A 25,521-nucleotide genomic window follows, 5' to 3' on the forward strand; every position below is an offset into this window, starting at 1 on the left:
GGTGAGCTCCCCTGTCTGGTAACCTGGATGACGAAACCTTGGCAGGAATTTTTCTTGTTTCACAGCCTGCAAACCCTTTGTCCAGAAGGTGGGGGAGGAGGAACGGGGGAGACCTGGACCCCATTCCCTTAGAAGCCCCCATCGGGCCGGCGCCATGGCACAGTAGGTTAATCCTCCACCTGCAGTGCCGGCATCCCATGTGGGTGCCAGTTCTAGTCCCGGCTGCTCCACTTCCGATCCAGCTCTCTGCTGTGGCCTGAGAAAGCAGTAGAAGATGGCCCAGGTGCTTGGGCCCCTGCACCCATGTGGGAGACCTGGAGGAAGCCCCTGGCTCCTGGCTTCGGATCGGTGCAGCTCTGGCCACTGCGGCCATTTGGGGAGTGAACCAACAGAAGGAAGACCTCTCTCTGTCTCCCTCTCACTGTCTGTAACTCTACCTCTCAAATAAAATAAATACAAAATCTTAAAAAAAAAAAAAAAAAAGCCCCCGTCAGCTCTTCTCGCTGACGGGTCTGTTCTATGAGACTCTAGGCTTGCTCCCCCGGTCTGAATGGTTCGGCCTTCCCCCCAACCTTCCTCTTCCCCTCCCCCCCTTCCTCCCTCGGGATTCGACCGCGCGGGACAAGGCCCAGAGCCGCTCCTGGAGCGGTGATGATGGGGGATTCAGGGCCCAGAGGCAGTGACTCGCTGACGGGCACGGCCGTGCTGAGACCCCAAGTGTGGAGCTCGGGCAGGCGAGCTTTTCCCTGGCCCGAGAAAAGCAGAAAAGCTAATCCAGACCACTGCCTGCAGTGCAGTCTGTTCTCGGCCTCGGCTGGACTCCCAGCGCCCTGAACTCCACGCGAGGAGCCTTCGGGTGCTGATGAGGCTGCTGCTCCCCACGCAGTCCCCGGACGGAGCTGGATGCAGCGGAACCAACCACGGGGCAACGGCGGGACTTTATGTACGATGTTTATGTATTTATTTGAAAGGCAGAGCTGCAGTGAGAGAAGGAGAGACATCTTCCACTCCTCAAATGGCCGCAGCGGCCAGGGCTGGGCCAGGCGGAAGCCAGGAGCTCCCTCCGGGTCTCCCACGCGGGTGCAGGGCCCAAGCACTCAGGCATCCTCCACTGCCTTCCCAGGCCACAGCAGAGCTGGACTGGAAGAGGAGCAGCCGGGACTGGGGCTCCACAACGCCGGCTTCCCAATTTTTATTTTTTAAATCCTTATTTATTTATGTTTACTTTTAAAGAGACCTGAGAGGGGTGAGGTCAGCCACTGGGAGAGGCCGGAGAGGCGCGGGAGCGCGGGACAGGGCGTCCGGCCGGAGGGCGCCTGTGGGCGGGGGACCACCCCGAGGGAACCGCGACGCAGAGGTGGCCACGGCCCCCAGAGCCAGCACGGCTCGGTTCCGGTTCCGCCCGGGTCCTACCCGGAACTGCGTCCGCCGCCGCCGCCGTAGCCGTGGAAACCGGACCTCATGAGTAAGCAGCCCGCGACCCGCCAATTTGAGAGCATCACGTCACTGCCCCGCGCCGCCTTTCACCGAGGCCCCGCCCCTTCTCCGTCTGCGCAGGCGCAGCACGGCTGGACGCGCCCAGGCTCCCCGAGGAGGTGTCTAAGATGGCTGCGGCTGTGCGGCCAGTGTCGGGAAGTGGGAACCCCTCGCGCGCTGCGAGCCTGGCACTCAGGTTCCTCATCCGGGGACCGTTTCCTATTAAGTACACGTGGTTGAAGTGCAGAGCGAGCGAGGTGGCGAGCGGTGCAGAGCATGCGTAGCCCTAAACGGGAGGCCGGTGTAGGGGTCGCAAGCTGCGAGGGTGGAGCCCAGGGGGCCGCAGCTGCACCGGCCTCGCGTTTGCCTCCTCACCCCGGGTTCTGCGCAGGATCGCACCCCGAGCTCCGTGGGGCAGAGCCTCGGGCGTCCGCCCCCTCCCGGGGCTGCAGTGAGGCCCGGCCCAGGCCTGGGTGTTGCGTGGGAAGAGGTGCTCGCAGGTCTTTAAGGCAGAAAGGTTAGGGCACAGCTTGTAGGGAAAATCTAGAACTGGAGCCCAGCTCAGAACCTGGGCTTCCTATCGCGCAGCATCAAAATAATGACTGACTGAGACTTTTTTTAATTTGAAAGGCAGACACAGGAGAGAGAGACAGGTCTTCCATCGCTGGTTCACTCCCCAAATGGTCGCTGTGACCGGAGCTGGGCCGATCTGAAGCCAGGAGCTTCCTCCAGGTCCCCCACGCGGGTGCGGGGGCCCAAGCACTTGGACCATCTTCCACTGCTTTCCCAGGCCACAGCAGGGAGCTGGATCGGAGGTGGAGCAGCCGGGACTCGAACTGGCGCTCATTGCGCTGCAGGCGGAGGCTTAACCTGCTGCCCCAAGATAGACTTGAGTTCTGTGATGGTCTGGGTTTTGGAGGTGGACGGAGGGTAGAGCCCACCTCCACGTCTGGGCTCTCCGTGGGCCTGGGCAGTCACCTGGTGGCCCTCACCTGTTTCCTGCCTGAGAGTGGGGGTGATGGGCCCACTCGGGTGTTGGGATCTGGAGTGGTGGGTCCGTGGGTGCACCGCCTGGAGTGGCACGAGTACACAGAGCAGCGCTGCCTCCCGCCTGTCCACACCTCTTCCCAGAATTCTGCCCCTGCACCTCCCCACCCGAGCCCACCGGTCGGCAGCGCCTCTTCCTGGCTTGTACCCCGCGGATGTCCCAGACGCCCCGTGGCAGGGGCCTGTTTCTGACAAGATTAAAGGTGTGGTGGAGGCTTCGCGGGGCCAGACCGTGAAGCGCGCCCTGTCCTGGGAGGAACGTGGTTGTTACCGGCCGGCCGTGAGCGCTTCAGCTGTGGTCCCTACGGCTGCCCTGTAACCATCGCGGGTTCTGCCCCAGTACGGAGCAGTGTCAGCCCTTGACAGACGGCTCAGCGTGTGTGTAAAAAACCAGAAACTTCGGTAGCTGCATTTGCAGGCACCGTATTGTCCGTGCTGTGGCCGCCGTGGAACAGCCAATCCAGTGGATGAGGGTAACCACGAAATGGCGACAGAGAGGCCAAAGCCGTGCATAAGGGGAACCTTCGTGGTTCCGGCTCAGGGTTTTGGGTAAGAAATTCCACCTGGGCCTTGTGCCGGCATAGAGAAAGACTTCTTCCTGTTAAGAGGCCTGGGTGTCTCGTCCCGAATCCTCTCTGCGAGCCAGGGCGTCCCCTCCCCCGAGTGCCCTGCCCGTCCCCTGCTGCTGGCCGTGTCTCTGCTTCACACAGACCCGTCGTGGTGCAGCCTGCCCAAGTCCTAACGTGTGGAGCGTCACAGTGTCCCGTCTGGAGGGGCTGCCCCCCACCCCGTGCAAGCCTAGGACGTGGGGGAGCCTCCCCGGGGAGCGTGGGGGCACCAGCATGGGCTGCTGAGTGGACAGGACCTGCGGTGAGATTCTCGGGGCAGACGTGGGCCTCAGGTCCGTGGTGGGGGCCAGAAGCCAGGCCCCGCGTCTCCTCGGTGCCCACGCACGCTGTCGGGGTGAGGTCTTCCCGGATGGGCCAGGGGCACAGGGAAGGCCTCGGTGCTGGGACTGCGCTTCACTTGGGGCTCGCGGCAGGATGGGAAGAGGCCGAGGTGCGGGTCTGCCGTCCTGCTGGTGTGGCCGAGGGAAGTCGCTGGGCTTTCCCAACCTGTGTCAGCCACAGAGACCACCCTCGGACAGCTGACCCCAGCAGGTCGCTGAGCGGGCAAAAAGAAGGTGCCCTTGAACCCTCAGCACCCTCTTCCTTTTTTGTTATCTGATCCTTCCCGGCGTATGGACGGGAGAGGCAGCCTCAGAGGGGCTTGGAACAGCCCACCGGAGTGGCAGCCTGGCACCCCCATTTCTACATCAGATACAGAGCGCTCGCGGCCAGGGCCGGCGCGGGACATCGGGCACCGGAGAGCAAGCTGCCCCTGGCTGAGCGCTCGCGGCCAGGGCCGGCGCGGGGAACGCTGGCGTAGCATCCTCAGATGCCACCGACCTGCCCTGCTTCTGTGGAGGAGGCCTTTGTCTTTGTTTCTTTCTTTTTTGCTGTTTTTAAAGATTTATTTATTTATGTGAGAGGCAGAGTTACAGAGAGAGGGATCTTCCGTCTGCTGGTTCACTCCCCAAATGGCCGCAGTGACCAGAGGAGCAGAGCTGGAGCAGCTGGGACTTGACCCGGCGCCCACACGGGATGCGGGCAGCGCAGGCGGAGGCTTAGCCTGCTGCGCACAGCGTCGGCCCCTTGGACTTGAGTCTGACACGGCTACAGTGTGGTAGAGGCCTTCCCCAGGTGGTTGTCTGCGCCCTGTGAGGTTGCCGTTCGCCTGGGTTCCTGCTGGGTAGCAGGGGCGGCCGGATGGTGTTAACCCCTGCTGGACAGCCTGCCTCAGCGTGTGCAGGGAGAAAAGCAGCATTGGTAACTAGGTAGCGGGCGCAGTATTGTATCAAGTCCGTGGCTGCCAGGTAACATTCGAGCGAGCTGCAATCAGATGTCTGCATGCAGCTAATAAGGAAGACAAGGAAGCTACCGCCACACGTGAGGAGACACTCGTGTCAGGGGCTCAGGCTTTTCCGTGAAAATCCACCTGGGGGTTACGCCAGCGTAAAGACAACAGCCTCCTTCCTGTTAAAGGCCTCGGCGTCCCGTCTGCACAGGCAGCCCGCAACGCTTCCAGGGGCACAAGGACGCCCTCAGCAACCTCCGGCTAAGCGGCGGCTGGGCGGGGCAGATGGGGTACGGTGGGTCAGGTGGCCGGGCGGGGCAGATGGGGTACGGTGGGTCAGGCGGCCGGGCGGGGCAGATGGGGTACGGTGGGTCAGGCTGCCGCTTGGGGTCGAGTCCCCCCACTTGCAGGCCAGTCTCCTGCTGGTGCATCGCCAAGGGGACAGCAATGGTGGCTTAAGTACTGGGTCCCTACCACTCACGAGGGAATCCTGGCTCCTGGCTCGCTCGCTCGCTCTCTCTCTCTCTCTCTCTCTCGTTACTCTGGCTTTCAAATAAATAAATAAGCACACTTTTAAAAAGCGGACATCTGGGAGTGGGGGGTCAGCTTCTGGCCTCTGCCTTTTGGGGGCTGAGGGGTGGGAGCCCAGGAGCCCGGCCTCAGTCCCTGACCTCTGGAGGGAGGAGACCCCCTGGCCCTGTCTGCCTTCCTGTGGGGTTTGATGCTCAAGCCGGGATCAGTGAGGGAAGGGGGACGGTGCTGGACCAGGGCAGCTTCCCCCTGACTCCTGGAGAAGGGCAGCCTGCGTCCAGTGCTCCCCGCGGCCTCTGAGCTGAGGGGAGGGGCAGCGGGTGGAGACCCTGGGGTCAGGCCCCATTGGGGCCAGCAGCTAAGTGGCCCCCAGGGAGGGGAGTCTGTGGAGACCCGAGATGTGGAACCAGGGGTGGGAACGGCACCTTTGCCGGTCCCTGCCGTTGCTGGGCTGCCCAGACTGGACCAGCCCCTCAGCATCTCATAGCCCGACTCCAGCAAGCAGCTGGTGGCCAGCGTGCTTCTGCCCCGGCCGAGCCGCGGTCCGTCTACTGCTGCGTGGACACCGCCGCATGGCACCTCCACTCGGGACGATGACGGCCCGACCTGGCCGCCACATGGCTGCGCCGTGGCAGGAAGATGCCGGTGACAGCACAGAAGGACCCTGGCTGCAGGTGACAGGTGAGCGACGCAGACGGGAGAACTCCTCGGTGGAAAGCAGGCGCCGTCGCTGGGCACTGCCCGGGCCTCCCGCCGGGGGTGCGGGGAGGAGGGCCTGGAGCTGGGCTGAGAGGAAGCAGGGGCGCCGCGGGGGCTCGAACCCCGCCCAGCAGTGCTGGCGTGCCGCCACCAGCGCCTTTTGCTTTTTCCTCTGCTCGCGTTCTCACGGACTCCAGGGTGAAAAGCAAAACCTGAGGGCGGCCCTGAGCCTCACGCAGGAAAAGAGACCCCCGCGGGGCTCCGCCCCCAGGTCTCCTCCTGCCTGCCGAGGCACAGCCAAGGGCCCCGCGTCCCCCGGCCGCCTGTTTCCCGAGGCGCCAGATGTGTGTCCGGGTGCAGGGTGGGGAGTGTGGGCTCAGAGCAGCACAGCATGGGGTGAGCGTGCATGGAAGTTTCCAGAAAGAGCCTAGAAACTCGGACGGCACTTCTGAGGGGGGGTGCAGGGCAGTCGGGGGCGATTTGCTTTCATGCGCGCCTTCTCCGCGGCTTCACTCAAAGGCAGGAATCGCCACCAGAACAGGAAATCTAGGGACGACGGGAACCCCCACCCCTCCCCGCCTCCGGCCCAGCTCAAACGCCCCCACCCAGGCCTGCTGCCTGGCCGGCCACCCGAGGTCACAGTCGCCCCATCCGCCCCGCCGCCTGGCGTCTGGGCTCCCGGCCAGGTGTGGCTCCTTCCTGGGACCTGCCGTTCCTTGAGGACGAAGCTGGAAGCACCGTGTCCCCGCCGGCCTCTCACTGGACTCCACGTCCCGGGGCACGGATCCAAGCCACCGGGGGCCCCAGAGCCCAGAGGTGCATGGAGCCCGCCCCGGACCCACAGCACTCGGCTCCCTGCGTCTCCACCTGTCTCCACCTGTCTCCACCTGCCCTGCGGGGAGGCCCAGGGACCCTCCCCGCCCCCAGGAGCCCAGAGCCCCTCCCAGCAAGAGCAGCAAGAGGCTGAGGGCTGGGTCAGCTGGGGCCTCTCTCCCATCCCAAGGAGTCAGCGCAGACTCAACCCACTTCACACACACACACTGACACACACACTGACACACACACTTCACTCACATTCACACCCACTTCACACACACACACAGACTTCACACACACTGACACACATAGACTTCACTCACAAACACACACAGACACCCACGTCACTCAAACTGACACCCACTTCACTCACATTCACACACAGACTTCACTCACATTCACACACACTTCACACACAGACACATGCACACTGACACACACAGACTTCCCTCACACTCACACACACTTCACACTGACACACTTCACGCACCCTGACACACACGCACACTGACACACACTGACACACACAGACTTCTCTCACACACACTCACACACACACGTCCCCAGGTCTGGAGACCGCCTGGCGAGCCCACTGCCATTGTCCCCCGTCTCCCTCGAGGCCTCCCTCAGCCGGGCCCAGGCCACCCCAGGCACGCAGCAGAGGAGCGGGCCCGCTGACCCCAGCCTGCCTACGAGCCAGCTCTGGGGGGGGGACGCGCCACAGGGCTCTTGTGCGGGCCAGCCGCTGGCCGGAAATGGCCGCCAACCACCGTGGCGCGGGCAAGCCGCAGCCACACAGCTGGCCCCTGGGGGCCCTCGGGAGGGCACAGGGCAGTGAGCTGCCCCTTCTCGGTCCAGGAGGACAAACCAAAAGCAGCCGTGGGTGGCAAAGGGCGCTCGCCCCGGCGCCTGTGATTTCGAGTCACGGAGGCAGGTCCCGGCCACACAGCCCTGTGGCAGGGACAAGGCCACGCCCAGGGAGGGCCCAAGACCTCACCCAGAACAGCTGGGCTGTGTCCACCCAGTGACTGTGCCTCAGCGAAGGCTGAAGTCCAAAAAGGCAAAAACCACCAATCACAGCCATTCAAAGTAAACACACGCGTGCGTGGGCAGGAAGCAGGAGAGAGAACAGATACAGCCTCAAAATCCAGGCGGGCGGGCGGACGGGGCCTCCCATAGCTGCTGCAGGCCAAGGCAGACGCAGGGGTGTGAGTGTGTGTGTCAGGGTGAGTGTGTCAGGGTCAGTGTATGAGAGGAAGAGTATGTATGTGTGTGATTGTGTCAGTGTGAGTGTGTGAGTATGTATGTGAGTGTGTGTGCTAGTGTGTTAGAGTGTGAGTGTGTGACAGTGTGTGTGAGTGTGTGACTGTGTGACAGTGTATGTGTGTGACAGTGTGTTAGAGTGTATGTGTGAGTGTCACAGTGTGAGAGTGTGTGACGGTGTATGTGTGTGTGACAGTGTATGTGTGTGTGACAGTGTATGTGTGTGACTGTGTTAGAGTGTGTGTGTGGCTGTGAGAGTGACAGCGTGAGAGTGTGTGACAGTGTGTGTGAGTGTGTTAGAGTGACAGTGTGTGTGACAGTGTGTGTGACTGTGTGTCAGTGTGAGTGTGTGACAGTGTGAGAGTGTGTGACAGTGTGTGTTTGTGACAGTGTGAGTGTGGGTGCGCACATGTGGAGGGGGGCTCTGCCCTGCCGGTGGCAGACACAGGGACTTGCAAGCAGAAAGTACTGCACACGGGAAGGTCACGCGTGCGGCCGGGACCCCACGTGGACGGGGCGGGGCTGCGCCAGGCTGGGGGGGGGGGGTTGACCTGCGGCCCCGCGGTGGGCGGGGGGCTGGTCGGCTTGGGCCGGGATGCAGACACCTGGTCCAGGGCAGGGAGCGCCTTACGGACGCTCGGCCCTCAGGCACGGAACTCGGGGAGCCCCGCGTCCAAACGGCCGACGCCACAGACGCCACTCCCTAAGCAAGACACGCGCTCCGGCAGTGGGAAATTCTTTGCGAAACACCTAGAAATGTAAGCAGACTCTTAAACAAGTCAAGCCACACATCAGAGTCGCCCAGGAAACGCCTTCTCTAACGGCAGACGAGGGCGCGGCCCGGGGGCGGTGTCCAGGACGGGCGGCCCCTGCCCGCCAGGCCCTGCCCTGCGCTGCCCGCCTCCCTGCCTCCCTGCGGGAATGCGCCTCCCCCCCACCCCACCCCCAGGGCCGCGTCTGCTCCCGGCACCTTCCGCGCTGTCGGCTTTGGGGAACCACCCTCCGAGGCCCGCGGAGCCTCCCGGAGGCGGGCCAGCAGCCACCTCTGCTGTGGCCCTGGCGACCAGCTCAGCGTCCGGCGGGCACGGAGGCGGATGGAGGAGCCGCGGGAAATCCAGGCTCTGGGCACAGACACCGCGCTGCCTGGCTGCAGGCCGTGCTGTAGGTACTGCTGTCGGCGCGTCCCGCCTCGCTGGCATCGGACGGCAGAGCCTGTCTGACGTCGCCCTCGCTTCTGTCTCAACAAGGGCAACCAGGCCCAGGGGCAGCCTGGCCAGAGACCGGAGGTGGCCCACATCCCGTTCCTACCAGCGGGATATTAGTAGCCCATGAATGCAGTCAATCGTCATCAGGTGACGCAGGGAGAAACCCTGCTGCTCGCTTCCAAACTCGCGAGAAAGACATCGGAACACATCCAGCGTCCGCCATGACTGTAAACCGAAACGTTCTGAGCCGTCCAGGGACACAGAAAGCGTGCACCACACGCACGGGGATGCCAGGGCAGCGCTCCGCCCACTTCACGTCCAGGGACTGCAGCTTTCCTCCGTCTCCAAACACCTGTGGCCCGGCGGGGCCACCCCTCCCAGGCCGTGCACAGGCACACACAGCGCCCGCCCGGGGCTTTGCCCCTGTATCAGGATACGCAGGCATCCCGGCCCCCACCCCCTTAGGTCACTTCTACATCTTAAATCACGTGAAAAGGGCACATTCTAGAAACTGAAAACTCAGCCCCTGAGTGGAGGAACTGTTAGCAGACCACACAGTGGATGAGAGCTGGAATCTAACGCATATAAAGAGCTCTAAAAATTCAGCAATAAAAGGATGAACAGCTAAACTGAAAGTGGGCCAAAGGTCAGCAGTGGATTCCTTTCCTTCTGCCCAGAGAAACGTTATGTTTAATGAATCCAAATTTCATAAAACAGCTTTAGGCACAAAATGATTCTGCCCACGACCCCGCCCTCCCACCCCCAAGCCCTGGATTCTTCCCCAGAGGAGACAGGGCCAAGAGCACAGAAGAAGGTGTGTGACGCCATTAGCCAGCCGAGACACGCCAGTGGGACACGGCACACAGCTGTCGGGAGGCCGCCGTGGGGTAGTGGTCAGGGACGGCCAGCGTGCGAGGAACGGGGACCCTCAAGGGTACCTGCAGGCGTGACCCTGGAGAACAGCCTGGCGACCCCTCGGCAAGGAAAGAGTTACCAGGAGCAAGGCCACAGTTACCAGCAGGAAGGAGGCTGAGACAGAGACAGGGGCCCAGGGAGTGCGGGCTGGCACGGACGGACGGGTCCTTCCGCGAGTGCGAGGACGGCGGCCGGGGGTGACATGGTCCGCGCAGGCTGGCACCTTCATGCCGTGGCCCCAGGAAGCCGAGCTGTGCTAGGGTCGTGCGGAGAACCTAGGCTATGAACTCTGTGGTTTCTGACTTTCGCTTCCTGTGATACCAGGAGCTCACGGGAACGTACGGTTCGGCTGCGTTCCAGTGACTTCGGGCTCAGGCTGCTTTTGATTTGGCCCCGGAAAGAAGCGGCAGGAGGTTCCAGCGTTCACGCGAGTTTCACAGGTAAAAGCCAACGGGACGAAGCCTGGCACCGTAACTGAGGCACAGCCCCCCGAGGGGGTGTGAACACATACTGGCTGCAGCACGATCGTAGAGCAGACAACGAGATCTTCAAAACTTCGATTGCCAGAAAAGGAAACTGTGACGTCTATGTTCAGTAGTAGACAGCTGTCTGTGGGGGAACGTACTAAAGCCGCCCCGTTAGTTCTGCGTTACCACGTGACCCGGCACCTCTGCCCCTGGGTAGCTCCCAGAGACAACTTAAACATGTCACACCACACGGTACGGATTGCTGTGTCCAGCCGATGAGCCGGTGGACAGCTGTGGTGGCAATGAGGAGGAGTGCTCTTCATCGGTCAAAAGGAGTGCGGCGTGGTCACAGGCCACGGCGTGGCCACGGCGGGAAGCAGCCACACGGCGCGGCACGGCGGATGTAGAAAGATCAGCGCTGTGCGATCACGCTCCTGGGGGGCCTGGGACAGGCAAAGGGTCACAGGGCCGGGAGGAGAGGGCTCCGAGCCACGTTTTCTGGAGTGGATCATGGCGCCGCCGCACAACACCGTGAACTTACTAAAACCCACCGCATAGCACATTTCAAAAGCAGGAAGTTTACGCTACATGAGTTATATCTCGATTTTTAGAATGAAAAATACATTTATTTCCAAAGGAAACGTTAGCGCCATAAATGGAAAACCAGCATATGTGCAGAGCATAAATATTCAAATGCACACGTCTGTCAGCGGCAGGTCACGCAGCACGTCTGGCGGGCCAGAGCCCGGACAGGCACCCCGTGGGCAATGTGGACCAGGCGCTGGGGCTCGGGGCGCCGTGGGCTCACACCAGCCTCCCCCACCTGCCACCAGATCCACCAGCGGGCAGGGGAGCAAGGCCACGAGGCTCGGCTCGGCTCGGCGCTGGCTTCCGCCAACGCGAACAACCCCGGAAGACAGAAGCTGACAAGCGGAACAGCCCCCCCACCCCACTGTGAGACAGTCGTCCAAGATGACCGCTGTGTGCCGGACACCCAGGGTGCAGGGCTCACTCCGCGGCACAGGCTGCCCAGAACCAGGCCTGCGCCCTTCATGAACCCTCGTTCCACCTCCACGGTGGAGGACGGGTCACCTCTTCTACGGGCGGGGAAACCGAGGCGGAGCAGGTCCAGGACAGCCACCTTGCCTGACTCAAAAGCTGCACTCGTGGCCGAGTGGACCCTGACGGTGACCTTCGGCGTATTTATTCACAACCTGACCACGGCTGCCACCATCAGAAGTGTCCAGCGACACCACCCACATGCAGAGCACTGCGCGCCAAGGAGCAGACCTCGGGCGCGCGTGTAACTCGTCCAGGACAAGTCCCAAATTCCAGGGGACACGGCGATCCCGGCCACCCGCTAAGTGGGAAGTCTCTGTATCGAAAAAGGCTTATCAGTGTCATGAAATTCTCCAGTACAAACCTAAATACTTTAAGAAAGAATGGCAGGGACCCGCATTAGCATATATTAAAATCAGCACTACTTAGGACAGCTGAAACACTGCTCTGGCGCAAGCAGAGAGGAATCTAATGGGCCGGGCTGGCAGGGTCGGGCGGACTTAGCTACAGTGAAGGGTTCAGCCCTGGCCGAGCGGATTCCAGATCAGCAGAGAGGAGAGCCGCTCGGTAGCTCACGTCGGGCAACTGGCCATCCTGAAACAACCGCATCAGGTTCCTGCCCCGTACTGGGCACCCAGCTTCCGGACGGGCTAGTTTAATGTAAAAAACTCAACCAGAAAGGAGCCAGGAGAAAACATGGCCTACCAATAAACAGTATGAAACCAAAATAGCAATAAAACGATCAATCGATTGCAGAATTAAACACCCCTCCCCCAGAAAGATCCACGTAAAATTAAAAGGCAAATCACGGGCCTGAAAATCGTCTTTGTGACACTCAAGGGCACGTGTTCTCACAGAGGCGGACACCAGGCCGGGCTCAGAGCCGCGGCTGCGCCGGGGACGCCCGGCACGCCACGGAACGGCCCTGCCTTCACCTCACCGGGCCAGCGAGGCCGTGCAGCAGGGCTGGCGTCTGCGGCCGGGGTTGGCTGTGCCCGCCCAGCCAGGGCACTCAGCAAGCTCGAGTCCAAGCCTTCCACCTGTTCACAGCCTGTTGCCATCTCGCTGCTAAGAGATTCTCCCAAGAACAGGGTTGTCTTAGGGAACAGAGACATTCATCCTCATCTCAGTAAGTCAGAAAAAAAAAATCCTAAATCCTACTCAGACAGCAAAACAGTATTTGATTAAAAAAAAAAAAAAGCCCCCTATAGACGCAGGCCACCTCCAACCAGGTGTGAAATATTGGCTTCTGGGGGTGTGGGTGGGAAGTCACTGTGCTCCTAAATCCATATAGATGAAATTTGTTCCAACCTTATTTAAATAAAAAATTGTTAAAAAAAATTATTAAACTCTATGCCAGCACACAAGGAGCCCAGCAGAGGAGGAGGGTGCGGCCTGGTGGAAGTGACCCCTGCCCAGAACGGCGGAGCCCCCAGGGACTGCCGAGCCGGACAAGGCCACCTGTCCTCGGCGGTGGCCTTGAAGACCAACGTCAGTTCCGGTGGGGACAACGGCCAGTGAGGCAGCAAAGGAGCTCGGGCAGCTGTGGGCGGGCAGGCGGGGGTGGGCGGTGCCGGGGTTGAGCACAGGGGCAGGGCCAGGGCCAGGGGCTGGCTCCTAGAACATTCTGGGCACACAGGACTTCCCGGGGAGAGGAGCTGCACACAGGGGCAGAGGGTCTCAGAGCAACCCCCCCAGGCCGGGCTCTCCTCGAATGTGACCTTGGGCACAGCTCACTCTGCAGGCTGGGTTTGCATCAGCTCCTGGCACCCCCGGCGAGGACACGGTGCACAGCCCACTGGGCCAGACGTGCTCAGTGTGACAGCACAGTAACCGTTACCTAACACAAAGAACCGGAAGTGCTGTGGGTGGGTTGGCCACTTGCTGGGGCAGGGTCTGCCAGCAGGCAGGTTGGGACACACCGACCACGACGAGTGACTGGCCATGCCTTTCCAGCTAATGCAAAGCCAAGTTAACCAGATGTGAACAATGGAGACAAGCTTATTATTCATAGGAAGACAATGGTACGAGACGGCACGGCCGAGGGTAAAGACAACATGCCAGAACAGTCAGAAAAGCTCGGAGAGCCGACCAGTGAGGCCGGGCGACCTTACCAGAATATTAACCCACACACTATGACCCCTACACCATTTGGAACTGGGACATACGTGGATCAGGGGCCAATAGCTGTATCAATCACCATTACTCATTAAACCAAAATTACACCTACATGGATCCAATAAAAGTCAGAACAAAGGGCCCCCAAGTCAGCAACGCCACCACCTTAACAGAACCAGGACAAAACATAGACCCGTGAGAAACAGGAACATATTTGCAGCACAAATGAGTGAGGGCCAATGTCCTTAATAAATAAGGGTTCTTATAAACCAGTCGGTGTATAACCTAATATAAATACAAATCAAAACTACAACCAGGGATTACTTTTCACGTCGACAAATGACCGAGTTTAGGAACCCGGAGCTGGGGTGAGGGCGACACATCAAGAAAAGCACCCACCCTGTGCCCCAGGCGGCCTCCTAAAGGCCCACACGTGCGGGCTATTCCACACTCATCACTGGGGTGGGAGCAGATTGTTCCACACTCATCGCTGGGGTGGGAGCGGGCTGTTCCACACTCATCACTGGGGCGGGAGCGGGCTGTTCACACTCATCGCTGGGGCGGGAGCGGCCTGTTCACACTCATCGCTGGGGCGGGAGCGGGACTGTTCACACTCATCGCTGGGGCGGGAGCGGGCGGTTCCAGGGTGGCTCCCACAGGTGCTGTCCCACAGTGCAGGGCAGGGTATGGTTCCCCAACAGGTAGGGGATGATGTCAGTGTAGGGCCTGCAGGGAGCGAGCAGCCGCCCCGCGACCCTTCCATACACGGACAGGGAGTTGATCAGAAGGAAACCAGCGCAGTGGCAGTGGCTGAGGCAGGGCCTGGCTGACACGGGGCGGCGGGTCACCCAGTTGTCACAGGGACACAGAGTGAGGGGCACGGGACACCTGCCGAGGCGGAGGGCCCGAGGAACCCCGGCACTTCCTTCCGGGAGTCACAGGCCACAGCTCAGAGGCTGGGCCCAGGCTGCACCTGCTGTCCACCACGCCGGCGCCCCATGACCCTGTGGGTAACCTGAGGGGAACAGCCAGAGCCAGGTTCACCCCTGGATGTCTGGTCGCTCTGGGGTGGCCAAGGCTGTGCCGGGCAGCGGCAGAGCAGCGGCCGGGGCCTGGGCAGATCAGAACCAACAAGCCCCCTGCACGCGTCACGGCTGCTCTCCTGTGATTCTGGGTTTTGGTTTGTAACCGGCTTGGGAAGGCAGCTGAGACTGGTCCCGTGCTCCGTCAGACGCCACGTCACCTGGACCCTGGTTCAGACAGGCAGCGCTGGCTACGGGCCAGTCTGAACCGAGTTCCCCGGCGTCAGAGGCCAGCATCGGCCTATCTAGGAAGCAGCTCTCACCACGTCCCAGGTCCAGAGGCGCCGCGGAGCCAGACTGGAGCAAGAGGCTGGGGCTGTGGAGGGGGACCTCACAGCCTCTGCAGGCGGCGTCCTGGGGGGCCTGAGCGCAGGCACCGAGAGCAGCCCACGCCGGAAAGCCCAGAACCTCCCGCGAGTGGTTACTGCACGGTACCGACACACACGCGGTTAGCCATGGAGCTGCACTGTCTGACTGCACCTGAGGGCAGACGATGATAACAGCACCATGTCACCGCGTTCAAGGGCGAGTGACTGACGGCCAGGAACCAAGTCGTCGCCGTAGCCACCTGGGGCGAGGGGCTCACAGAGGAACTCCTCCTCTGTGCCTCTCCGGAGTGTTTGACTTTTAAATACAAGACCAGCGCCTCATAGATTCTGCCGCACACATACACGCTCCACGGTGCCAGCCGTTACAGCAGGACACAGAGCGTTAGCCATGGCCTACCCAAGTCTGCCAAGTTTCCATCCCCTTCAGAAGAGCCACAGCAACGCAGGGATGTGCAGAGAGCGAAGCCAGGGCGCGTGTGCCTGCAGGGCCTCGGCCGGCGCCCCAGCACCTCACGATGTGAGAGGGGTGAAGGGCACCGCGCACAACCACAGCACTGTACGTGCCTAGCGCCCCGGGGCTCCGGTGGCATCGAGCCCACAGACGCTGACTCCACAGAGACAGGAATCTGGTGTAAGGTCGCAGGGGGTCACAGTACACACAAGACAGAGCAAAGAAGGTGGCCGGCAGGAATCCCAAAGTTTTCCTTCGTAGAGCGTGGAGGACGTGCACGGAGAAACCCTTGTACACCCAGCGTACAGACTTGCACACCCGCTCCAGAGGGAGGTGGGGCAGAAAGTCGTCAAATGCCTGACTCGGACCCTGTGACCCAGCGACTCCACGCCAGGGTCCCTCACAGAGAGGGGCCGTGTGACCCTCAGTACTGGTGACAGCACAGCGTCAGAAAGAGCACGGGTTCCTATCACCAGCGGAGCGGCCAAAGAAGTCACGGGACTGTCGCGGTAAGGAATGCCAGGCGGTGGCTTAGAAGCACGCGGCAGTCAACGACACAGCACGCGACGGCACACCTACTTACACAGAAAGAAGAGGAAGAACAACGCAGCTTCTGTGTTTTCAGACGTGGGTGGAGGCGGTCAGGAAGCCCTGCCGGCAGGGACCACGGGTGCGCTCCGGAGAGGGAGGGGATCGGAAGGGCCAGCCCGTCGGTCGTGTTTCAGTCCCGTCCGCTCATCACCTCTACACCGGCACTTAGCCAGAAGGGACCGAGCTGGCCACCATCCGCAGGAGAATCCGTGCCTCACGCGTGTGACGGCCACACGAGGGACTCTTTCCTGCAAGCAAACCAAGCGAGCTATACACCGGGCAAGGGCTGAACCCCGACGTCACGGCAAACGGGGCATTCTGGAGAATCGCACGCAGCGCCGCGAGCCCCCTGAGACGCGCCAAGCGACCAGAACTGCATGGCCGCCCTGAAAAGGACATCTAGGTGAGGTTCTTTAAAGAGCTACATGAAAAGAAAGCAAGCGAAAGATAAATCCAAGATTTATGACGACTGCCTCGGCCCAGGGGGAGACAGAGGGATGGGAGAGGGCGGGGCCGCGCGGGCGGTGGAAGTCACAGCCGCCTGCCCTGGCTCTTACATGGAGAAGACTCAGGAAGGCCCCCCCCCCCCCATCACTGAAAACGGCCAAGAAAGCAAGTGAGACTGGCCACGTTACGTCATAAGCACAGGTTAAGATCAGCTCAGTTCCAACAAGGACAGAGGCCACTGTTGTCCTGGAGAGGGCGTCACCCTCCCCCCCACCAGGTTTCAGAACCGAATCAACAGCAGCAGTCATCCAGACCAATCGCAAAGTCTCAGGTCTAGGATTTCCAGACAGATCCAGACAGGCGATTTGCAGAAGCCGCCGCTGGCGGGCCTGCAGCAGAGGGAGGAGGGTGCTTCCCTACAAACGCGTGGCTTGCCCTGCGATCCCACCCGTGTGTACTGGGTGTTCACGGAGACTAGTTAGCTAGCAGGTACATGTTCAGCTGAAACACAGACGTAGCGTGACTGTTGCTGGACCGTTTTTAAGTCCTTGCACTAAGAAAAATAAAGGAGAAAGGAGAGTAAGTCTGATAAATAACTGGCAACAACTTCTCTTTCCAACTACACAGAGAATTCAGGATCATTAGATAGACAGTCGATGCAGAAATTCCACGGTCGGGAATCAAAGGGAAGATGCAGACGGTGGGTCCAGCGGTAGAACAGACTGAGCAGTCACACAGTGAGGTCAGGCGACGCAGCACTCCACACACGCCGTGACTTCTTTACAGCGTGGAGGGCAGCAGCGAGTTCCCGGCGGCCACCACAGGCAGAGGCAGCAGAGGTCGGCACACTCCATCGAGGCTGAACACCGCGCAGCGAAGGCTACGGCAACTGCAACAGCAACTCTGAGTCGGGAGGGCACCTGCACTCCACACGTCTGGTAAGGGCCCAACACCCAGAACACAAAAATGACTCCTACAAGTCAGCAGTCACAGCCACGCAACGTAAAAGCTCCAGTTTCCAAAACGGGCCAAGGACGCGGATGGACGTGGTTCCAAGAGGCGCACAGTGGCCGACGAGCACAGGGCAGGGTGCTCGGTGCCATCATCCGTGCTGGGGAAACGCAACCAAGGCCACAGCGAGAGACCACGCCACAGCCCTCAGGACGCCACGTGTCCCCCACGCCCATAGCACCGCTACTCACAAAAGCCAAGTGTCCCTGGGCAGCGGGGAGGATGGACGAACAAAATACGCTATCTACAGAAATGGGGTGCTTTCCAGTGCTTCTATAAAAGAAGAGAATTCTAACCCCTGCTACACCACAAGCAAACCTCCAGGTCCTGCCCAGTGGAAGCCGCCAGTGACAACGGGATGCCACTGTGGCCCCCTCACAGACGCAGGAAGCCCTCCCTGGGAGTGGTGGCCTCCAGGGCCGGGCGGCAAGGACGGCGGCGAGGACGCAGGGGCCAGCACGTGGTGCAGGTGGACAGGTGCAGGTGAGAGAGGTCTGCAGGTGGGTTCCACAACACGGGAAACCGGACAACACCGCAGTGTCCGCCTAGAACGGCCGAGGTGGGGAGTTCTGTGTACAGCACCACAAACGTTCTGAGGGCAATAAATCAGTAAAACTGAAAGAACCTCAGGTTAGTGGGGAAGGAGATAAACGCATGAGAGGAGGCGTGACAAGTCATACACACGTGCAGCCCGTGCAGGCAGCGCCACACCGGGGGACACGCGTGTACACGCTCTGGAACGCTCCACGCTGGTTAACGACACTGCTGGCTAGACCTGCAGAGGAAGCACACGAGACAAACTAACGCGACGTTTCGTCCATGACTCTGTGGGGTCGGAGACCTCTTTGGCAAGCTCGAACCACACACGTGTGCCAAGTCGGAGTGGCCAGAGACTTCCGGAAGCCGCAGCGTGGGATTCTCGTGGCGGGATTCTACACGCCGCTGACAAAGTCCTTGCAGGTGTGTTTGCGAGCGCTGCTGATACAGGGAAATGCAGATGGAGACGAGGTGAAGGAAAAGCAAACAGACCAGATACACACACACTCCCAGGCGCAAGGGCCGGGGGTAAGGAGAGGGAACCAGGGGAGATGGCTGGTGACGGGGGGGCTGCAGGGACACCCCAGCATCCCACATAGACACGCACATTCGCTCACCCCCACTTCACACCCAGGGGGAGCAGGCTCGGAGAGGGGGACTTGTGCTTAGTCGTCAAGTTGCCACGTGGTGGAGCCAGGATCAGAACCCAGATCCACCACCGCAGGTGCAGACTGGTTACGATGGGGGAGTGAGGGTCAAAGAGGAGCAGGAAGTTGGGAGACGCACAGGCCTGTCCCCAAAGCCTTCTCGGAAACCGTCCCACTGTGACAGCCCTCATGTGGACAGGGCTCTCTGCCGCATCGTCCCCGCTGGCCACAGGGAGGTGGGCGCCGTGAGGGGGCGAGCTCTGGGGACCGCCCCACACGCAGACACCGATTCCACGGTAAGCTCCCGCTGGAGTCGGCATCCACGAGCAAGTTCGGGTTAGCGGTTTCACTCCTGGGCCGTAAGGACACAGCATAATCCCAAGTGCAAAAGCCACTGTGAGAGGGTGAACAAGCCAGAGAGACAGACTGCATAACCTCCCCCGTCTGATCTCAGTGAACAAAGGCAAACAGGCATCTACAAACCCAGAAGCATTTGCCTAGAAACTGAAGTGCAGATATCCTTGGTACGTAAATAGCTTTTACAGACAATGAAACAGTGGACACACACACACACACACACACACACTCGCCCGCTGTCGACCCAAGCAATGGCTGCTCGGTCTCCCCAGCAGGTGGAGCAGTGCCCACGTGCAGTGACGCAGGCTGCTCGCCCCGGGAGCAGGGTCTTTAACGTGCTGAGCCCCCGAGGGAGGGAGAGGGCAGGCTGAGGAGTCTAACTTAGGACATCCCCGGGGTGGGGCGGGGCCGCTTGGCAACACGAGCCCGTGTGTCATGTCCTGCTAGAAGTGCACTGGTGTAGCCCAGAGACACACCAGGCGCCACGGAGCCTGAGCGACAAGGCGTCAGCGCGGCGCGTCTCCTGAAACACACGGGACGGAAGCAGGTGCTCACCCGTGGCGCAGCGGGCACTGCCACCGCCGAAGATCTCCTCAAGCGACAGCACCGGCGCCTGCTCCGAGCTGTGCGAGGGTGTCTGCAGCACACCCCCTCTTTGTGTAAAATCCATACACCCCACGTGCACAGGGAAGTATGCGAGAAACGATTGTTCATGGAAGACGACTGAGTGTTTTCAAGAGTGCAGACTTCACAATGGACCCGTGAGGGGATGACAGGGAGGCGGGTGGGGCCTCCTGCAGGTGGCCAGGTCACACTACTCCCGCGACCCTGCACCTCCGCTCCTTCCTCCTCGCCAGACCACATCCCCATATCTTGTATGCTAACATGAAAATCTAAACTGCAGACACCCGTGAGCCTGCCTGGGCGCTTCTCACGTAACACCAGCTCACTCCACGGCGAGCAGGACCACGTCCTCCAGAGACCTCCACACGCACAGCTTAGCTCTGGCATCGGGATGTCCTCGGAGCCGCTTCACGGCCACGGTCGCTAACCCGAAGCAAGGGTGAGGCAGCTGGCGGGGGCGGCGTCGGGACCGCCCCGGGCTGTTTCCCTTCTTAGGAGAACCCCAAGTCGACGTCTGCCATTCTTTGTGCCCACTGCTTTTCATTTGGACGTTAGAGGAAGGCCGGGTTCACGTACGCAGGAGGGGACGCACGCGGCACACGCAGACGGGTAACACCTCCTCCCCGCACCGTCACACTGTCCACACCTACAGCCCATCCTTCCCCATCTGAGGACAACGGGGGGCGAAGCAGAGTCCTGGGTGTGGGGGAGGTGAGGTGGGCACAGCCTGCCCCACCTGTGTGCTCCTAAGGAGCCCGGACAGCTACGCCCGTGGGGAAGGCCCGGGAACTGCACTGTTCAGGCAGAACAGCCTTCCCCAGGGCGGCAGCAAGAGTTTGCAATCTTCACATAAACACAGAACAGCAGCGCGTTCTGAAAAGACACGTGGGGGAAGGTGTTGGGTAAAGTCCAAGAAACAGGCTTAGGACGGGCAAAGGGTAAGAGGAGGGGGCCAGGGTCGGGCCGGGCCCTTGGACCGAGGCAGCGCCACGGGCCTCAGAGGACTCGCGGGCGGGTAGCACAGGGCCTTCCTCCCCCCGCACCCCACGCCAGCTTCTGGGTAGTGTACAAGGGAGCGTGGCCAGGGAGGGGGCAGGCCCGCTCCCCTCTGCTCAAGCTCAGGTCCCACGGCCCCTTCCCAGACCAGAGCACCCAGCCCGCAGTCTCCCCTCTGCTCCCTGGAAACAGCGCCTCCCTCGTCAGCAGGAGGCTGCCCGTGGTTTCTATTCTGAGCCCAAGTTTGTCTCCTGTGAGTCAACGCCTCACAGCCGGAAAGAGCTGACACACACGGGCAGCTCCCAGGACGGAACGCTGCCTCCCACCCACGACACAGGATGCTTCCTGACGATGATGACGCACTCGGGTGACGGTGACGCACACTCCGGACTCCAAGCCACACCCTTTGCTTATGTAACACCAGGAGGTCCGACCGGTTCAGCCACTTACCAACAGGAGAAAATGAAGCCAAAGCCAAACTCTTTAATAAGATCAAAACCTTGTGCTTGGACGCGAACCCGACACAGTCCAGCCTCCCAAAGACAAACACATCACACGCCCGTTCTATTTCGTTTCCACCAAACCACGAGGAAAGGTACCATTTGGGCGTCTCCCCGTGTAAGAGTCTGGATTCCGGTGAAATTACTCTCCTCCCTTGACACCCAGCACAACTGGCCGTGTGGCTCAACACACCTTCCCCAGCAGTGAACTGAGGGCCCCTCCCGCCCGGCAGGCAGCACTCACTGCGTGGGCGCCAGTGAACAGAGACCTCCATGTACAGTGTGAAGATGCAGCCTTCAAGGCCAAGGCCGCCGGACAGGGTCGAAAATGTAACACAGGAACATAGCCATACAACAACCCGAGCGAGTTTGGAGCTCACACCTTTATTTTTGTGAAGGGAAGGAAAGGGTTAGTAGTTCTGTTCAGGACACAACAGGACTGGTTTTTCAGAATACAGAGCAACGTACAAGTCACCCAACCACCGACCCGGCGCAGTCTCACTGTCACAGCAGCCTCCCAGGACATTCCCCAATCCGGGCATGAGGAACACAGTCCAAATCCCAACGCCAGTCACTGCACCACCCCCAAGTCACTGTTAGGCACTCAACTATCACAGCCATGTTCTTTAAAGTGCTTTAAAAAAGGAACCCAGAGACGGAAACATCCCAAGGATAAAGTACCAGGGGTTAAACTGTTTAAAGTGAGACTCACAGAGGAGACATGATTAAAAAAAAAAAGTCACGCTCGTCCTTCAGCAGTTTACAGGCCCCGCCGGCACACTGGAGTGGGCACCTCTCATTTCCAAAACGGTTCTGGCTGGCGGTTTCCCTCCACTGCTGGCTCACACAGTAAGCACAAGCACTCAGCCCAGACACACCGGGCCATGCACGCCGACCTACAGGTGCAGACACCTGCTGCAACACCACAGTAATCGTGACCGCACAGCGACCGCGAGGGGCTCTGTGGTCTCACCACGACCGGCTGCGGACACAGGCGTACGTGCAGCTTCCGCTGGTAACTCACGGAGTCCCAGGTTTTCAGTTCTGCGATGTTTCACCAGCATACTTCTCTCCAAGCCGCCCAGGCGGCACAGACCGCTCAACTGAAGTCCGTTAACGGGACGCGAAGACGCAACGAGCTCAATCGGATCACAGAGGACAGTGTTTACCAGACTCACACGTGAAATCCCCTTAGACATCAGCACATTTTCATTGTGTTGTTTTCAATCACAAAATATCGCAGGGACTAAACGTTAATTACAAACCCAGGAGTCTGCCTAATCTTATCGCCCAGGCACCCTTCAACACCGGCGAGGCCGCAACGCAGGCCTTTGGAAGGATTCTCCACACCGCTCCTGAAAATCTACACCTTCCCCGACACCCCTCACCCCCCATACACCCCTCACCCCCCCGTACACCCCTCCCCTTCCCACGTACACCCCTCACCCCTGTACACTCCTCACCTCCCCGTATTCCCCCTCCCCTTCCCACGTACACCCCTCACCTCCCCGTATTCCCCCTCCCCTCCCCACGTACACTCCTCAGCCCCCGCCGAGGGGTGCTAACCTCCTGCCCGCCACGTTTCACACCACCTTCCAAGTCACTAATACTCAGGTTTTGAGTTACGCCTTTTCGGACTCTTCCCCAGCAAAGCGAAACAATTCTGCTTCCCCAAGCAGTACCCTGCCCAGCGTTAAGTTTACTGTTACTAACCGGTTTTCCAGGTTCGGGAGTGTTACTGAATCCCCACAACCCCGCCCCCTGTTCTCCTCCACAGCATTCCCTCCGACCCACGTCCCCTACCACCCCCACCAAGACCCACGTCCCCTACCACCCCCACCAAGCGCTGTGCCCCTGACCCACCCCTCGGCCCCTTGCTCACCCCCTCCCTCCCACACTACCCCAACCCTAGGTCCTCCTAGTGGGATGCACGGAGCTCCTTGCAACCTCAATCAGGAAAAATCAACTCAAAAAAATAATAATAATCAAGAACCAAGGATCAGGGTTGGCCCCATGGCAGGCTGGTTAAGCTGCTGCCTGGGGCCCCGGCATCTCCTATCAGGGTGCTGGTTTGAGTCCTGGCGACTGGGTTCTGAGCCAGCTCCCTTCTAATGTGCATGGCAAGGCAGCAGAGGATGGCCCAAGGGTGGGCCGCCAGGATGGAGTTCCTGGCTTCAGCCTGGCTACTGTGGCCATTTGAGGAGTGAATCAGCAGATCAAAGACCCCCCCCCCCCAGTGCTCTGCCTTTCAAACACACGGATTTTTGGGGGAAAAAAAACCCGGCAAAACAAAGATCAGCCACCATCCCCTTCGTAGTCATCTGCAAAACCATCAGATGCCCAAACCCGAGGCGACCTGCATCTCCCACACGCGGAATGTGGACCTAACCCACCTGTCCCCGCCCCGATGCTGGCGCAAGTGACCCTCACTGGACAACTGCTCCCTCGACTACACCCCTGTGCCTCAGGCCTGTGACATGGACCAGCTTCCCCAACACAGGCTGAATCGTCACACGGCGAACTCCCCCGGCTAACACACAGGCAGGCCGGCGAGCAGGCAGGCAGGCGGGCGGCGGGCGCGGTCACCGGGCTCCATCTACCAGGCATCACCGTGCCACGGCACCGACCAGCGTTACCAACTTCTACGGCTTAAGACTCTTCTCGAAGCAAGGGTCACAGGGCAGAACTAGCGTGGCTGGGGGCTCGAGCGAGACGACGCAGCATCTGACAGCTTCCCCAAAAAAGGAGGGGTGCCCGCTGGTCACGGCCGGGGCGGGGGGTGCTTCCGGAACAAGCCTTCAAGGGTGGCAGTCCCTCAGGCCCAACTCAGACTGCCCCGCGTAAGCTCATGGGAGAGCCCGAGACAGCGGCCTCCCGGACACGGCCTGGACACCAGGCACTGAAGCGCTCCTCTTCCTAAGCTCCGCAAAGTCCATCTGCAGGCACCGATCAGCGGGCTCTTCCCCTGGGGCGGCCCCTCCTGCACTGCCAGGACTCGCAGCGGCCGGGGGCTCCATCTCTCCGGGTGCAGGACGGACACTACAGCAACAAACCGCCGTCTCTGAGCACCCGAGGGTGCATGGTCACCCCCACCCGCCCCACCCGGAGCACCGTTACCGTCAGTACCGACTCCAACCCAGCTCCGGCTGGGTCCCCGGCTTACCAGGTTACCAGAGCCAAGGGTTTTTAAAGGGGGTGGGGGTGGGGTACAGCGGGCTCCCGGGAGAGGTGAGCATGGAACCCAAAGTCCCAAGGAGGGCACTGCGACCTGGAAAATAAAGCGTCAGTCAAGGTTGGCCCGGGACGCGCCAGCCTCACACCTCCCCTGACCTCCAACCAGGGGCCTGGCCTGCACCTGCCCCGGGCCTGAGCCGCAGTTACATACCACCCGGGGCAGACTGCCGGCCCGGGAAGCTGAGTCGTTTCCCCAAGAGCAGGCGGGGTCACCACCCGCCGTCTGGTAGAACCCAGGCTGCCTGCACGGCCAAGGTCCAGGCCGGCGCCCCCCGCCCACCTGCAGCCCCGCACCCCCGGCCCCTCGCCCCGAGCGGTCCCAGGCGGGCACCAGCGCCCATTTCTGCCGTCTCCGCCGCTCCCTGCCTTCCTCCTTCCTCTCCTTCCCAGTCACCGGGGCTCGCTCAGCCCCTCAGCAGCAGGGCCCGGGGCGAGGCCACGCTGTCCCCCTGCAGCAGGGACAGCTGGGTCCGGCGCGCTGCTGCGCCTGCGCCGTGGCCGCCCCGCCACGGGCCCCCCAAACCCACTCTCCCTTCCCGGCTTCCTTCTCCTCACACCCTCGCGCCCCGCACCCCCAGGCGCATCTGACGCCCTCATCTCCCGCTTCTGGCTCCTGAGGCCCTGAACTGGCCACTTCCGCCCCCCAACCCCGGCCAGCCGCGGGCCACCCCCTGTCGCTAGCTCCTGCTGGCCCGGCCACAACTTTTGCTTTTATAGCCCTGGGTCGCGTCACTGGTGGGGCATTGCTCCACGGCGGGATTCCTCTACTGCCACCGGAAAAAGAGTCCCTGCCCCGTCCCCGCCCGAGGACACACGGTTCAAGGTCTCTCTGGGGCCACCCCCAGGGTCCGCAATTCAGCCCTCAGGAGGGCGGGCCCATCTCAAGGTCACACTCGGGGCAACATGGCACGGAGCGTCCTTGGCGGTGTGGAGGGTGCGGCGACCCGGTCCTGGCCGAGGGGGCCGACACGCCGGCGCCTCTCTCCCGCGTGGGCAGCCGGCCGGCCAGGGCCACTTCCGGTCACCCCGCCCCCTAGAGAGCTGAAAGAAGGGCCGGCAGGGCGCCTGGAAAATTCCAGCTGGCGGCGGAGGGATCTCTGCAGAGGGCGCATCACTGCCGCGCGGCAGCGCGTGACTCCTTGGGCGGCGGCTGCGGCCGATGACGTCAGCGCCGGGCGCGCGTGGGGGCGGGGCGGCCTCGCTCGCGCGCCCTCGACCCCCAC

The 25,521-nt window shown here is 61.2% G+C and overlaps 1 long non-coding RNA gene and 1 other non-coding gene across 4 annotated transcripts; one reads left to right on the forward strand and one right to left on the reverse strand.

Annotated features, from left to right (window-relative positions):
• The first annotated feature begins 662 nt into the window (after positions 1 to 662).
• Positions 663 to 22,440, forward strand: LOC149128259 (uncharacterized). The gene is made up of 2 exons (XR_016227113.1): positions 663 to 1,672; positions 2,107 to 22,440. It is a non-coding gene; the product is annotated as an uncharacterized LOC149128259 (long non-coding RNA).
• LOC127487009 (uncharacterized) lies at positions 21,433 to 25,101 on the reverse strand. 3 transcript variants are annotated; one of them, XR_016227109.1, is made up of 2 exons: positions 24,236 to 25,101; positions 21,433 to 24,103 (listed from the first exon to the last, which is right to left on the reverse strand). It is a non-coding gene; the product is annotated as an uncharacterized LOC127487009 (transcript). The 3 variants fall into 3 exon arrangements; XR_011386383.2 differs by having other exon boundaries at positions 24,228 to 25,101; XR_011386382.2 differs by having other exon boundaries at positions 24,182 to 25,101.
• Between the last annotated feature and the right edge of the window lie 420 nt (positions 25,102 to 25,521).

The sequence above is a fragment of the Oryctolagus cuniculus genome, chromosome 1 (genome assembly GCF_051225735.1).
Source record: "Oryctolagus cuniculus isolate XC-2025 breed Fujian yellow rabbit chromosome 1, ASM5122573v1, whole genome shotgun sequence".
In the NCBI taxonomy this organism is placed as follows: domain Eukaryota; kingdom Metazoa; phylum Chordata; class Mammalia; order Lagomorpha; family Leporidae; genus Oryctolagus; species Oryctolagus cuniculus.